At 40.7% G+C, this 16,471-nt stretch overlaps 1 long non-coding RNA gene and 2 other non-coding genes across 7 annotated transcripts in view; all 3 read left to right on the forward strand.

The window, feature by feature from the left end:
• Positions 1 to 16,471, forward strand: part of LOC103164390 — a 136,640-nt gene that overhangs the window by 66,226 nt on the left and 53,943 nt on the right. For all 5 annotated transcript variants that reach the window (XR_004769593.1, XR_004769592.1, XR_004769591.1 and 2 more), the window contains one exon: positions 2,621 to 2,697. This is a non-coding gene — a long non-coding RNA (uncharacterized LOC103164390). The remainder of the gene's footprint in view (positions 1 to 2,620; positions 2,698 to 16,471) is intronic.
• Mir100 (microRNA mir-100) lies at positions 5,793 to 5,868 on the forward strand. Its single transcript, NR_105094.1, has one exon. It is a non-coding gene; the product is annotated as a microRNA mir-100 (primary transcript).
• Mirlet7a-2 (microRNA let-7a-2) lies at positions 11,139 to 11,210 on the forward strand. Its single transcript, NR_162736.1, has one exon. It is a non-coding gene; the product is annotated as a microRNA let-7a-2 (primary transcript).

Consider the following 16,471-nt stretch of genomic DNA (forward strand, 5'->3'; position numbering starts at 1 on the left):
AGATTGTGTATTCTCTTCCTCACAGGGTGTAAGCAACTTCATCTTTTCTTCAGCACCCCCACATTCTAATCTAATTGTGCCATGCCTTCTCAAGAACAAAACCTGGCTTTGAATAGAAAGTGTTAAGGTTGGCCAGCCTCCTGGGAACATTTGTGCCGCACTCAGTTCAAATATTAAAGAAATGACAGATGCCTAATATTTCTGTGTCAGAATTGGAGTCCTGTTATTTTTCATTTGCATCCTCCTCCCTTGCTTTGTTGACAATGTAGCTAGAGAAGAAGTTGTGGGCTGGCATCTTAAGAAGGAAGGAAGGTTGTGACTGTGAGCAAACTTGGTTCCTCCCAAAGTGAAAGCCATCTTTCATAGCCAGCTGCACACAGAGCAGCTTGTGGCTGGCGAAGCCTCTTTCTCCTTTGTTTCACCAAGTGTGTCGAAAGCAAACTTGGTCCTAGTCCTCACTCTCCAGTTCTTGATCTCAGCTCTACATCTGTTTTCAGGGAACATTAAGTAGGCTCAGACATTTCCTTAATTACGAAAAATAGAACTACACCACTCAAATGATCCGAGGGCTTATTTTTCACCCGACTTGATTCTATCAGACCATTTTCATGTCTTTGTTCTTCAGTTGACCTATACATGCTGTCATTTGCATTTTTCTTAAATTCTTTCTCTCCCTCTCTCTCTCTGTCTCTTCCTCCTTCCCTCCTTCCTCCCTCCCTCCCTCTCTCTCTTTCTTCCTTTCTTTTTTTGTACAGGGAGTGTGTAGTGGGGGGATTCTAAGTGGCTATGTCTGACCTGGCCTGGCTTGAAAGAAGCGGAGAACCACCATGCCCTGCTGTAGGATGAGTCTTCCTTCCCTCCCTTCAATACAGATTTTCCTGGGAAAAGACTTAATTCAGCTTAAAGTTGCTGGCTTTGGTGCCATATTGTATTCTAGGGAGGTTTTCCCATACCACAGTCTAGGGACCTTATGGCAATATTAGAGGAGGGAGGGCACCAGAGAACTACCCTGAGATCAGCATCTGATGGGTGTGCTTCTTTTTTTTTTTTTTTTTTTTTGTGTGTGTGTGTGTGTGTGTGTGTGTGTGTTTGTTTTTCAAGATAGGTTTTCTCTGTGTAGCCCTGGCTGTCCTGGAACTCACTCTGTAGACCAGGCTGGACTCGAGCTCACAGAGATCCTCCTGCCTCTGCCTCCTGAGTGCTGGTATTATGTGTTTGTTTTGTGGAAGCATTTGGATCTTCACACATACACACACACACACACACACACACACACACACACACACAGAGAGAGAGAGAGAGAGAGAGAGAGAGAGAGAGAGAGAGATACACAGACACACAGAGAGACACACTGACACAGACATACACTGACACAGAGATACACACAGACAGACATTCACACAGAGACACACACAGAGATACACACACAGAGAGACACACACATGACAGTGAAGTCAGAGAGTAAAAGAAAAGGCATCAGAAAAACAGAAAAGCTGTAGGAGACCCCAAACTCTCCTTGCTTCAAGAAGCTGGGTGTCAGGGAGAATGCTGAAGGGTGTGTGTAACAAGCTCCTCACCTCCCTTTTCTTCTTTCTTTGCCTGTTTTCTTTTTCTTTATCTTTCTTCCCCCTTCCATCTCTTCCTCTTCCTTATCATAAGTCTCACTTTCCCTTTTTCTCCCTCTTCCTATCTTCCTTCTTTTCTTCATCAAAAATTGCTTAGTATACTGGCCCTCTCATTTCAGAATAAACAATGTCCATAGGACATACATCTTTAAAAATGAAAGGCAACACCTTTCTGTAGGCACAGTGCTGCTGACATCACCACAGACTGGATGCTCAAGTCCAAAGACATGCAGAACTCAGAGTCCTTGTCATCAGGGAGCCACACAATAGGTCCGCCTTCCGTTAGTGAAGGAACAATGAAATAAAGCAAAATCTCAGTGGAAGCTGTGGTACAGTGGACACAAGAGCACTACTGTGGGAGAAGAGGGCCAGACCTGGGAACCAATCACTGTTCGAGACCAGTTCCTTTGGCACAGCCCTGTTGGTGGAGACTAGGTATCTCCCAAGCTGAAATTTAGAAGGTTCTCTCTCTCAGGGTTCTCTCTCTCATCATGCCAAGTGATCCTCACCCTGTATGCCCAATATGTCTTCCCATCCTTGACTATTAGTGGCCTCTCTGCCACATTTCTTAAGCAAGTAGTCTGGTAGAAAACATTGGAATTTGGGAATATTCTGAGACTTCACATTCCTATTTGATGATTTTTTTTTCCTGGTAAAAATCCTTTTTACAGTCCATTGGTAGCCAGGGAATTTCCAGGGGGTGGGGGATGTGAAAGTTACTTATTTGTAGAACATTTTTATTATGGGTTACTCTAGAAATAAACATGGCCTGTCCCAGTGTTGGTTTTTTTCTAGGAATAGATCTAGGGTTTTTCTTTTTTTTAAAAAAATATTTCTTTTTACCCTTCATCTGATGCTACTTATGATTTAACGTACAAAAGAATTGAGCGACAAAAAAGAAATCAACTGAAAAAAAAAAAAAACCAAAAACCAAAAGTTGTGTAAGATTACTCCGGATCAACTTACAAAAATATTTTAAATGTCTTGTTTTCCAGGCATGAGTGATGATTTTTAAGACACTGGCGACATGGAGGCCACTTTAAAGTTACTCAGACGAAGTTGGTTTTTCCAGGTAATAACATTTTTCTCTGTTTACACCCAAACCTTCCATTTCCTCAAATACTGCAAATTTAAGGGCACTGAAAACATATTTTTAATATGTAATTTTTATAATTTTATAACCAAACAGCCTATCTGTACTGGTCCTTGAGTCTATGGAGTTTGGGAGTTTTAAAAGTTAATTTCATAATAGTGATTGCTACTTTTGAAAGAAATTTAGGCAAGATTCATTTGAAAGTAATAGGCACTGTCTTTCAACTTGGTGACTATTTGGATATACATATTCTAAATTTCACCATACAGGGTTCGTATACATCTCAGAAAGTTGTTATTGATATTTTAACTTCCATTCAACTTGGTTACAAATTAATATTTTCAGGAACTCTCCAATATCCACCCAGTGGGTACATATTGAACCCAGCTCTCAGGATCCAGGCAGTTTCCTTTTGGTGTCATTGAACCACTTTTTTTTTTTTTTTTTTTTTTGAGACAGGGTTTCTCTGTGTAGCTTTGGAGCCTATGCTGGCACTCGCTGTGGAGACCAGGCTGGCCTTGAACTCACAGAGATCCACCTGCTTCTGCCTCCGGAGTACTGGGATTAAAGGCGAGGGCCACCAACACCCGGCTGAACCACTTCTTGACAACTTGAAAGGTTTACAGCATCCATGATCTTGGGTCTTGATAAATGACCTTCCCCTTTGTTTGTAAATGCCAGCCTCATGCTTTCCCACTTGGTTGCTATCTGATAGAGCCCAGTGAAATCTTGTCTCATGGAATGAACCAAAATATCCTTTGGGAAAAAAAAAATGAATTCCCATGTTAGTCTCCAGCACAAAGAAATTTCTAGAAGAAGGCATTCAATGGCTACTTCAGGAAAGTCAAACAATCGTTATTGTGATTATTGAATTTAAAATGTTAGGTTTTTGGATGCTAATCTTAGTATATTTGAATCCATAGCCCTTTATCCTGTGTTTGAAAAAAGGAAAGGTGGCCCTAAAGGAAACACAGGGTTGAGTTCTTCTGTGGTCTCAAAGTATCTTGGGAATGTATAGGCAGTACTATGAGAAGGAGACAATGTACCACTTGATAGATCTTAGTTCATTGGTGACAAATATTGCAGATATTGATGCACTAGTCACAGTTTAGTTTGAATATTCCTAATCTGAAATTGTTGAGAAATGTTTCATATTTGTGATTTAAAAAATTAAAATGTTTTAAAATCTGTTGAGATGGCTTGATAATAGGACTCAAGCCTAAACACAAAGTTATTACTGTTCAGGGACATCAGGTATACACAGCCTGGAGGTATTATATGCAAGGCTCTCAGTGCATCTATATTGTCACTATAGCATGTCCCTGGTGTCAGGTGTGGGTTTTTCTTCTTGTGCCATCAGGTCAGTGCTCAAAAAGTTTTGAATTTTAACTGGCCATAGTGGCACACCTCTTGGATTCCCTATATTCAGGAGGCAGAGGCAGGCAGATCTCTGTGACTTTGAAGATTGAGCTCCATGGGAGTTCCAGGTCAGTCTGGGCAACACGATGAGACTCTGCCTAAAATCGGGGAGGGGCTAGATTTTCAAATTATTTGGATGAGGATGATTTAGCCTATATTAAAAATTAGTTCTCATTAATTGGGGAGTTGGAGCCCATCCCCCTGGACTTTCAATAGGAGTTATAATTCCCATATTTCAGCAATGCTCCACAAAGTTCAGTCCCCATTCCTTTGTCAGATAGATCAAAGGAAAATCAGAAGCTCAATAATTCTGTAAAACACCAATGTTTTTATAAAGGAAACGAATGCTTTTAAATAAACGATGTAGAGACTATTTGGGGGTTCCATGTTTTGGGTACTGCTTGGTATGGTTCTCAGATTGGCAATCTCTGCATGATCACCCACCTTTGAACACTGGTGGGCGTGGCTCTGGATTGAATCATGCTGCCGAGGAACACCATGGTAGCATCTTAGGCGCTCTTATTTTCCTAGGCTCCTATTTTACCTGTTAGGATGCATGCATGAAGTCTGACCTGCTCTATGAACAGCAATCCAATTCAGCTTTTCTTGTCAGTGGAGCCTCCGTTTTCTTCTGGGCTCTCAGAGCGTGAATGTCCACTTGACAAGGTGAAGGGACCCTTTTGAGGGCCAAATGCCATAGTTTCCTGCTAACAGATATTAAAAATCCCTCTGGTAAAGTTGTTGTTCCAACGCACAAGGTACATGCTTTTCCTGATGTCCCAGGAAGGGGTTGTCTCAATGTCCAATGAGCTTCCCTGAAGTGGTTTTTGTTATGACCATGTCTGCCACACAGTTCACAGGAAGGGTCGTTCACAGAAGTCCATTGTTTTGAAGGTCCATTCTTCCTATGGGACTTTAGCTTTGCAGAAATATTGATTGCATATTGCTTACACTTATAATAAAGGAATAGAGCCAACCTTATGCTCTTCAATAGTGTTAGGGGTGGCAGTAATATATGTCTTCTGACAGCTTAACTTTCAAAATACACCCAACTTTCTTATTGTTCATATTTGGGCCAGTAATGGGGTTGGGAAGGGATGATGCAAAGTCACAACTTTTCTTGAAGCTGAGCCTCCCAGTGTAGGATAGTGAGATGTCTGCTAGGATGTGCTGAGAAAGCTCTCTTCCAAGTTGTTTAGCAGTGCTTGCTAGTTAATTCCACTTGCTTTTTCTCTGACATGAAAATTACAAAGAGGCAACCTCAGTATCCTTTACCACAGAATTGCAGAAATTAAAAGAATTACCCTGCATCAGGGTACTTGTTCTCTCTTTCAGATTCTATCTCATTCTGCTAATTGGCCATACTAACAGTAGCTTGGGCTAAAGAGATGAGGGTTCTGATAAAATGAGGTTCACCCAAAGCCAATGCATCAAGTGAATGAAAAAACTAGGTTTGCCAGAGACAATAGGAGACCATCCCAAGGTCACCTTTTGAGAGTAGGTTGAACCCCTTTCCATCTCTGGCATGAAATGACCCAATCGCATAATCTGTCATTGGACTATATGACCCAATGACAAACTCTTTTTTGGACTAATGGTTTTAACATTTTATCTTCAGATAAATCAACCCCCACACAGGAGAAGATGCTGAAGCCTGTTGCCACAAACCCGTAGATCCGAACTTGTGTTGATCGTCCACACAAGCTTGTGTCTATAGGTATGTGTCTGGTAGGCAATCTCACAGTCCATGGGCTTTACCTGTTTGCAACTAGTATCCACTCACCTTCTCCTGCTCTCCTTGTCTCCCTGCGGTTGCCTTTCAGCGTGGTAGAAATGGAAAGTGGGTCTGAAGAGGAGGAAACAGACCTTTTTATGCCACAATGGATGAGGTTAATTAAGAGGCTCACCCTGACTCCCATGTTGCCTCTAACTGGTCTCAGCTGTCAGATTAGGAGACTGGGTTGGCAATGAGGCAGCAAGAATTCCAGGGATTCAGACAGCTGACTGCTGAGTGCTGAGTAGATAGACACATACACAAGGGTTTGTTTTGTTTTCTGGGAGCCTAATTGTTCTCAAAGTTATGATGATCTTTTTCAGAAAGTGATAAAGATTGGCTGACAGCGCTGCTCGGGTTCTGGCTGTGGTGTGGGTTGCACCTTGCAGCAATCCCCTCCCCCATCATTCAGCAAGTGCAGGCCACTGGGTCCTTGAGTTAATAAACAAAATGATTGAAGGAGATGAACAAGTTGACCTGCCTAATTATACTGTAAATACCCAGCAACAAGCCAAGAAGGACCTTTTAATTTAAGAAAGAAAAAACCCACAAAACAAAAAAATAACAGAAAAAGATATTCTGTTTACATCCAAATTCATATTCTGCCCAGAGCAGTTTTTGAAATCTTTATCATGCTTAAAAGGCTGGAATGAAAATAATCTTATCCCTTCCCCTCTTAAATGTCACCATTGTGCCAGGGCTGGAAAGCCAAGCTGACCACAGATCAAAGCAAAACTGGCTATATTTGTCTCATTCCAACAATGTGAGCAGAAGAGTCTAAACAGAAGCCAGGGTGAAAAGTTGATGGGATTCTAGATGGCTCTGGAACTTTCACATTCACTTTTGCTCAAGCATGGTACCAAGAATTCCCTTAAGAACTTTGTTTGTTTCTCTGTGCAGGCTCTCTCAGCAATAACAATAGAAAGAGTCAATATGAAACCCTTGTGAATAGATACACTTTGTCACCTCTTAAGAGGCACCCTGTTCAAGGACAGCTAGAAGTCTTCTGTAGTATATATGAGAAGGGTTTGTGGGTTTTTTTGTTTTTTGTTTTTTGGGTATTTTTGTATTTCTGCATCAGGAATGACTTGATATAGCTCATGTATGTATAAAGAGTAGAACATGGCCAGACACAGATGGTGCACTTTCCATGTGTGCTTTGGTTTTTTGCTTTGCATGGAGGAGTGTTGTCTGTAGGACTCAACTTTTAACTTATCAAGAAAGCTTTCCTATGGAATGGTGGGACATTAATCCAGAAGAGAACGACTGTCCTTACTGATGTGTGTCCTGCAGAACTGTCTGCCCCAGCCTTTTATCCACCCACTCTGCAAACACTACTTGGCCTGCTTTATATGCCTCTTTGAAGTGGCTGGAACGAGTAAATGGCCCACAGGTTAAGCCTGCACCTCTGCTGCCTAAATGTTTGTTTGATACATGGAGCAGTGTCACACTTGTGTCCATCATTCCCTTCGCTTGCTGCTGTTAGGTATACCAGGGATTGGGGAGTTGGAGCCACAGGGACCCTGAGCTCTCAGAGTTACTTGTATAGGAACAATATGTAACTAGAATTGGACTGCTGGATTTTTTTCTTCTTTAAAGGAGGTTTTGTAAATCAACTAGGGGAATGGGGGGCACATTACTCTTTCAAAATTTCTAAAAGCCTCAGACATTTGATTCATCAGGTTAGAAAATATTGTAGTAGGAAGCCGAAAGCCTCTGGCTCCCGGCCACAAGAAACAGGATATTAAATATTTTACATGATGATGAAATTCAGTATTTTTCCCTTCTTCCATGTTCATGAATGAATGGTTTTTCTTCAATGTTAATTGTTCCTCTGGGATCCCCCCCTCCCAGTGCACCAAGTATCCTACAGGAAGAAGCAGAAAGTGAAATAATGTCAAGGATCTCCCAAGAAAGGCTCTGAAAATATATTTTAACAGCCAGTTTGGCATGGGCCAAATGGGCAGAAAACAAACTCAGCAAAATCCCCAACTCTTCATTGCTAAAACACATCCACGAAGACATCATACCTGAGTATTGTCTAATTTTTTTCAAACTCAGAAACAAATTCATTTCTACTCTAAAAATTGCATCTGGTCCAATAGCTTGCCCTCTACCATCAGGCTTGTGGGGAGGCAAACTGATAAGGGCTTTGAAAGCATTTCTTGTTTCTATTTCAAAATATTGTCCTGTGTTTCTTAATGTGGGGGAGAAAGTGGCATGGTTCACTTTACATTTTAAGTTAATGTGATTTCTCTTTTCAGTGTGTTTCCCTGTCATTCTTCATATTGTTGAGTCTTCTGAATCTGTCTTATGACTCATTTCTTCAACTAGCACCTGGCCTCTCTATCTTAGATGCTTTTTACCCCCTGTAAGTAACTGTAGATGGCACTGAGATTTTGCACAGTAGTCAACATGAGTAGTTCTTCAAAGATATGTTTGTATCTAACATGAGATTGGAAAAATGCTACATTTTATTTTTGGTGTAGCCACAAGCTAGAAAAAAATCAGATTCATTCACCCACTCACTCATTCACTCATTTGTTCATTCATTCGTTCATTCAACAAACCTTTATAGATGCTCACTTTGTGCTCATCCCTTTGCTAAATGACAAATATATGACTCAGACTTCTTTTTCATGACTTTGCTTCCCTAGCCCTTTGCAGAGGTGTATGGGTGTTGCAGAGACACAACCCTTGTGAATCACATTTTAATTAAAGCCTGTGCTCAGCTTCCCAATATCTAAGCAGATAAAGTACACACTCACTATGCACAGTGTCTGTGTTGGTTGAGATGCTGTCAACCATGGAAACTTTAATATTTAGTCTGTTGGGATCAACATTTCACGTGTTCAGAGTACCTATGGGAGGTACTTTTTAAAAAAGCTACAGGCTATAAAAGATTATAGCTAAAGATACACAGCTGCTGTGAATACTACTTAATTTTTTACTGCCACTTTTAAATAAGAATTTTTATGACATCATTCCATATTTTAATTGCATGTTGTTATTGCATGCCTGAAAATATTTACACTAATTACGTAATGAACTATAATTGCACTAATACATGATAATGGGCTAAAATCAGTGCAAATAAACACGAAAATCCACACAACCCAAAGAGCAGAATATTGAAAACCATTAGTGTTTTTAGACCAGCTTCTTTGAGTCTTTGACCCCAGAACAAGGCTGCACATGAAGGAAACCATGTTTTGATCTGCAGGTATTTATAAAACTGTCTGAGCTGTACGGTGAGGGAATCCCCCAGCATTCTAGCACATCAGAACATTAAGAGCTTTTCCTTTCTTGTTCATCATTTTCTGATAATTCTTCCCTTCCCTGCCTGTTTCTTTCTTTTGTTTATACCATCAGCTTAATTGTCCATGCAGCATAATAAAAGAAACTGCCAGTAAAAAGAAAAATTCTATTTTCTCTTTCTGGGCTCAGTGACTACTAGATCTTCTATATAATTGAAAGTCTAGAGGCAGAAGAATCAGAAATCCTTTGTGTATTTCCACATGAGATCCAGGAATTCGAGTGGCCTGGTCAGGATGAATTCACTCACTGTGATTTTTCTCCCATTTGGAGTCGTGATAGCAAATCCATCTTACCAGGAATGATGTTCTAATATTAGGAAAACAATAAGGGGTTGGGTATAAAAATCACTCAGCCCTTATCTTTTGATTTTTTATACCCCATTTATCCATTCATGTTATATTTTTGCTTTGAATATGTATATGAATATATATCCATAGCATATATATGTACATATGTATATATATATATATATATATATATATATATTCTGATCTTTGATTTTTTTATACCCCATGTATCCATTCATATATATTCTTGTTTTGGTATATATATAATATATATATATATTATATATATATGTGTGTGTGTGTGTGTGTATAATTTATCTGTATTTCTGTCTATCCTCTTCTGCCAAGTACCAAGTAGTAGCTATGATGGTAGTCCTAGATGTTAAAAGTATAACTCAGGGTCTAATGAATGACACAACAGATAAGTTACAAGGCAAGGATATGACAATTAGGTTCGAGATTGTGAGGTAATCAGAGAAATAATTCTTTGTACTGAGTTCTAAAGGATGCATCAAAGTTTCCTTGATAAAAATACCCTCCTACCTCCCCCAAACACTCAGGAAACTAGGTAGCTTTGATCCAACAAAGGTAGCCTCCTCAGAAAGCATCTCTATTTTGGAAGGCAGGGCAAGAGTCTAAAGTTAGCAAAATTGGAAAACCCATCCCAGTCAAGGAGAGGAGAGGAGCATGAACAAATACTTCTTGGTCCTTGGGGTAGAGTATCTCTTTGAACAGACCAGTGTGATGGAGTTAGGCTCCCAGTGTGTTCAGACACACCAGCACACATCATGACAAGTCATGATGAGAGTTCAGCTAGGCAAAGAGAAGAAATGGCCACAGGCCACACAAACATCAGACCAAATGCAAGTAGATGTGTAGTTGGGGGATCACTCATCTTGCATGAGTCTTTCTGCCGCACCAGCATCTCACTGGAACTGAGGAGGGCGAGATCTCAACATTCCATCAGAGATGTTTACCTCATTCTCTTATAATGAGAAGAACAGGGCTCATTTTCATAAGATGCTAAATAAATCATCAGGGGAACAAATATTACAAGATTCTGGAATAACTCTGGGAAGGAGGGCATTTTATCAGTAGGAGAATGTTGTATTGTATATATTTACAGGTTTGACATGGCATCTATGTTCTCTCTGCTTTGTTTAGAATACTGTGTTCAATTGTTTCACTGTTTTGACTTCATCCATTTCCCCTCTTTTACTGACCCTCATGAAATTTCAGAGTTTAAGCTGTTCAAGAAATTTATGGTTTCCAAAAACTTCTTTTCCAAATTATCTAAGTTTAGACACCAGTTTTTCCGTTGCTTCAATGGATATCGGAGACTGCTATACTGATCAGAACAACCATTAGATGATACTACTACAATGTCTATGAATATAAAGTTTCCAGGGTACCAGTCCCCAATATATGTCCCTTTCCTACCACAGAGCAATATCAAGCCAGAGTTCCTGTGGTGGTTTCTCTACCTTTTTGCTTGGTCAGCACTCTAATGTGTTATTTCTTATGAATGACCTAAGTAGGCATGAAGGACCTTTGTAAGACTAACTTGAAATTGCAGAGCTTAAGAAATGGTAGTTTTCCAGCCATTGTGACGGCATGTTCCCAGGTTGAGGTAGTAGGTTGTATAGTTTAGAGTTACATCAAGGGAGATAACTGTACAGCCTCCTAGCTTTCCTTGGGACTTGCACAAACCAACATGGCAAGAACGAACCATGATTTCTCCGGGTCTTTTTTTTCCTAGGAAAGCCTTTGAAAGGTAAGACTGAGTGAAGTTATTTTACTGGTATTTTAGAATTCAAGTTTGTTTCATCCTTGTATCCTTGCTGTATTTTCATGTTCAGTTTCTTTGGGTTGGATTTTATTTTCACAAATTGACTATCATTTGTCCAGCATCACAATAATTTTGCATATTGAGCTATATGGATAGCCAATAATGAACAACAGTCTTAGCCTATGAGTCTGTTTTAATGTGGCAATTGTTATGGCCTTGGATTGGCTGATTCATTCCAGTGTAGGATGGGCTGCTTGGGTAACTAAGTTCTTGGCCACATCACATTCTCCAAGTAGCTAGACCTAGCATGTCTTCAAGGAAAGCTGGAGAAGTAAAAGCAAGATAAATCCAGGAGTCTTGAGGATTTTGTAAGCTTCTGCTTGTTTTGTCTGCTAGTACTTTGTGGTCAAAGGAAGACACATAGCCAATCCCGAAGCCAGGGGTGTGGTTGGGGGCAGGGAGGAATACCTTTAGAGTCACAGAAAAAGATGTAAGTTAAGAAAGGAGATACAAATTTGGGCCATCTTTTTGCCACTATGTTACCTTTTTTTTGGATATCATTGAATTGAAAATGATAGTGTTCCCCCCATGAGAGGAACCCTCCAGGTTCCAGAGCAATGTTTTGAGTTCATGGTTTATGTTTTAAGCTAAGCTGGCCTCTGACTTCCTTATTATAACTTTATTGATGATATATGCCCCAACGTTCTACAGAACAATGTCTAGAGGCTGGAGTGATGCTCACTCCAATACTGATTATATCAAAATGCAGGGTCATTTCATGGTGATGGCCAGTGCCTGGAATGGGGGACATGCCACTTGTTTTAGACTAACCTCTCAGCTTGCATTGAGTACCACAACCAGTCCGAGAACTCACATAGCTAGTCAGAGGGTACTTAGTTAAGTAATTTAATTTCTGGCAGCTAGAATAAACATTCAATACAAAGACTTGGTTTTACAACATTAACTGCAAGTTTGACATGCAATACATTGATGACCTGTATGTGTTGAATAACAGTTTGTACATTTGACATGTGCAGTCACTTGACATACAAGGATCTACTTGGTTCTGCTTATGCATCTACAAAGCTTTATATGTCATCATCCCCTGTGTAAGACAATAAAGTTTCCTCCTTTCAGCAGCATAAACTTGGGTGGATTCTCATACCAGTGGTGCCCACAAGCATCTGAGTGCTGAGATGGTCCCCACTCTGAAGACAAAGCCATGCTGGTATGATTGCTCATTTACTGTTTTGTTAATAGGTTGCATCCACCTGAGTTCTAGTGATGGCCCTTAGTGTTCTATGGCATTGTGTCCAGGCACTTCCAGTGAAGTGGTTTTTACTCAGCAGCTTATGGTAGAGCAGAGGTTAGAACTGCAAGATAAATAAATACATTGGAAACTACATCTTAGTATCCATTTCATCAGGGTTTTCAAGTGTGTGTCCAAAGACTCCTTAGTTTCATTTTAGGTAAGCATTTGTTCTGTTCCTGGACAACTCTTCACTGCATTTTAGCTAAAGATCATTCGTAGCCCCCAAACTCTCAAACATACCAATATACAAATGTTCATAATATCTTCTGGGAATTAATCCTGGGGTTTGTGAAGGAATAAAGAAAGCTTTAGCAGGATAACTTCTAAATATCAAGTTAGACATGGTGGTCTTCCTTGTAATTTTGGCACTTGGAAAAGCAGAGTGAGACAGGAGGATTGCCATGAGTTTAAGGCCAGTCTATATTATATAGTGAATTCTAGTTCACCTTGAGTTGGAGAGTAAGACTTAGTCTGAACAAAACAAAACAAAACAAAACAAAACAAAACAAAACAAAAGGTATGAAAGATAAAAATTATAAGACTTATATTGCCCCCATCAATACTCGAGGCAGGTGGGAGAGCTGGCCCTGAGGTCTTGAGAGCAGGAGAGCTGTTCCTGCCCCTCATTAGCTGCAGCACTCTGGGAAAGTTTCCCTTACACCTTACTTGGGCAGCACCATAGAGCCATCCCTGAAGGTGTAGGTATGGGAGAGCCAACCCTGAGGACTGGAAAACAGAAGAACTGGCCCCACCTCCTGCTCATCACTGCAGTGGGTGAACTAGCCAGAGCAATGCTGGAGAGCTTACCCTGGTGGTGAAGACAGGAGAGCTGGCGGGCTGACCAACCCTGCAAGTACCCAGACCCAGAACTAGGGTTATGTGTTGGCTCATCCCAACATCCACCCCATCTGTGATCTGCTGGAGCACTGAGTGGAGAGGGAGTGAGGTCAGTCCTGGGGACCCAGAGCTGAAGGATCTCCACAACACAGAGCAGTGACAGGATGCCCAGGAAGAGTACCAGTGAGGGTCCAGTGTCAATGGTGTAGCAGAGACCAGGGGCCTCAAACCAGACCAATGATACTTTGAAAGACACAAAGAATAAATCAAAAGAAAGTTAAAAAAGAAAGACCTATATTGGTAATAGAAATTCCAATTTATTTTATAATCCATTTATTCAATCCAGCCATATTCTAATATATACTGACAATCTTCAAAACATCTCCTTGTGGCTGGCGTCTTGATCTTCGCTGTGTATGGTATGTTTACCAAAGCAGTTTAAGGAAACCGGACATTTTTAGGAGAAGTTTGAAAGTTTCCTTGATGACAACTCATTCACAAATTTGAAGTTTTAGTTATCTGATTACCCTTTCTCTCGGTTCATTGCTATAGATTTTAATGCCTCAGTCCCATCTTTGTACTGAGCATGCACTTCAAAGACACGGCACTGTCTTCTCAAAGTTGGTCTTGACCCATCCCTCACTTGGCTCTCTGGAGCCTCAAGGAGAAGTAAGAAACTCAGTTCAATCACTATGAGTCCTCAGTATCTAGTCAACTCTTAAGTGAGTTTGATCGTATCAGCACACGGTACATACCCCTGAGCAGCAATGATATTGCATAAGAAATACTTAGTTTTTCAGATATTTTATTCTCCCATATTCGTCTCCCTTTCACACTTCCTTAACATTCCCCTTCCTCTTCCCAAATATTTCCCCTTCCAATTTTATCTTTTTTCCCTTTTCTTCTAGATTCCACATGTGCAAGAAAGCACATGAAGCTTGTGTTCCCAAGTCTATTATTTCACTTAGCATGATAGTCTCTCATTCCATTCATTTTCGGCAAATTATCTGATCCCCTCCCCCACTCTTTCTTTCCTTTGTGCTTTGAGACACAGTCCAGTGCACCCAAGGCTGGCCTTCAGCTTTCTATGTGGCTAAAGATGACCTAGAACTTTTGATCCCTTGGCTTTCGCATCCCAGGTGTGGGATTACAGGAATGTACTTCTATGCCTTCTTTGGGGATTAAACCAAGGGATTCCTGGGTGCCAGGCAAGTGCTTTACTGACTACACTAGATCCCCAGCCCCATGTTTTCATTCTCTTTGGTTGAATAACATCTTGTTTCCCCTTTACATCTTGTTGTGTACAGGTGGTGAATTTTCTGTATCCATTTATCTGTTGATGCTATTCTAGGCTGTCTCATTCCTTGACAATCATAGACTGGCTACAATAAATATGAGTATACAATTATCTTTGTGCTATGCTGACTTAGATTCTATGGTTATGCACCCAGAAGTGATATAGTGGGGTCATATGGAATTTTATTTTTATACTTCTTAACCTCAAATTTCTGGGTGCACAAATGGGGGAAAAGATACCTGGGAATGGCTTGTTGTCTTTAAATAGATATGTTCAACTGCTCCTTTAGTGTCCATATAAGTCTTCTTCTAAAAAATGTGGAGAGTTCAGCCTAGACACACTGGGGAGGGCCTAGGCCCTATTCCAAAGGCTAGGACAGACTCTGAGTATCCCCATGGAAGGCCTCACCCTCACTGGGGCGCAGAAAAGGTATGGGATAGGAAAAGGTATAGGATAGGAAAAGGTATGGGATAGGGTGTTAATAGGGGGCAGGGGAGGAGGGGAGGGACAGGTAACTGGAATTGACATGTGAAACAATCTTGTTTCTAATTTAAATGAAAAAAATGAAAAGAAAAAAGAACAGCCCTGTAAAAAACAACGTGGAGAGTTAAGAGTACACACCACTCTTGTAGAGCACTCAAGTTCAGTTCCTGGCACCCACACTGAGTAGATTACAAGCTCTAATTCCAGGTCAGAATATCACACTTTTCAGGCCTCCTTAGATAAGCCTGAAGAGATGGCTCAGCAGTTAAGAGCACTGACTGCTCTTCCAGAGGACCTGGGGAGTTCCCAGTACCCATATGACAGTTCACAACTGTCTGTAATTCCAAGATCTGACACCCTAATACAGACATACATGCAGGCATAACACCAATGCAGATAAAATAAAAATAAACTATTTAATAAAAAGATAAGGTCTTTTCCCTAAGCTATACCTTTGTTCCCTTCATTAATAGACGACTCTGTGGTATGGCACTGAAGCTGTATTTTAGAAACAGAGACATCATAACATTAAGTATACTCCTGAAAATCATACTACACTATCACTCATTCAACAGAATACCCTTCCACAGCCCGTGTAAAGGGAATCTATCTGGGAGTATGGCTGCTGTCACTCATGTTGCCATAGTCAAGTCATTTGAATTCCTGAGATTCATCATCCAAATGCAAACAGCTGTGAATAGAGCTAGATAATTTCTGAGATGCCTGCAGTGTTGAGAAATGTGCAATTCTGAGATGCTCACTGAGGAATCATTGCTTGTACACAGTAGACCCTTACTTCTGAGTCTCTGCCATACACCCGTCCTATAACATGGGAAGATAGTTTCCCAATTCAATTCCTATACTGTCAAAGAGACGTGGGCAAGATGGTAGGGAGGAGTTTGCAGCAATGGTTACCATATCAGGCTACTGACCCCAAGGGTAACATTAAGGCAGTGGAAGAGATAGCCAGAGAGGCAGTGAGAATCCCGTTGCTCCTTCCATGGTTTTTAGATCACTAGGGTAACAGAAAAAAGTAAATTAGCCTCTGCCAAGGTAACATGTATAATCAAGCACTGTGATCACTTTCAGGGCATATTATCTCAGTGATGGAAAGGATGAGAAAGGCACAACTCACCACCTCCTTCCTTCATTTCCGTTTGTGCCTTCTCCAAATGAATATTATGCATTAGTGCTCTGCCACCAACTGCAGTGTGGAGCACATGAGAGCTGCCTTGTC

Source organism: Cricetulus griseus, chromosome 4, assembly GCF_003668045.3.
Source record: "Cricetulus griseus strain 17A/GY chromosome 4, alternate assembly CriGri-PICRH-1.0, whole genome shotgun sequence".
Classification (NCBI taxonomy): domain Eukaryota; kingdom Metazoa; phylum Chordata; class Mammalia; order Rodentia; family Cricetidae; genus Cricetulus; species Cricetulus griseus.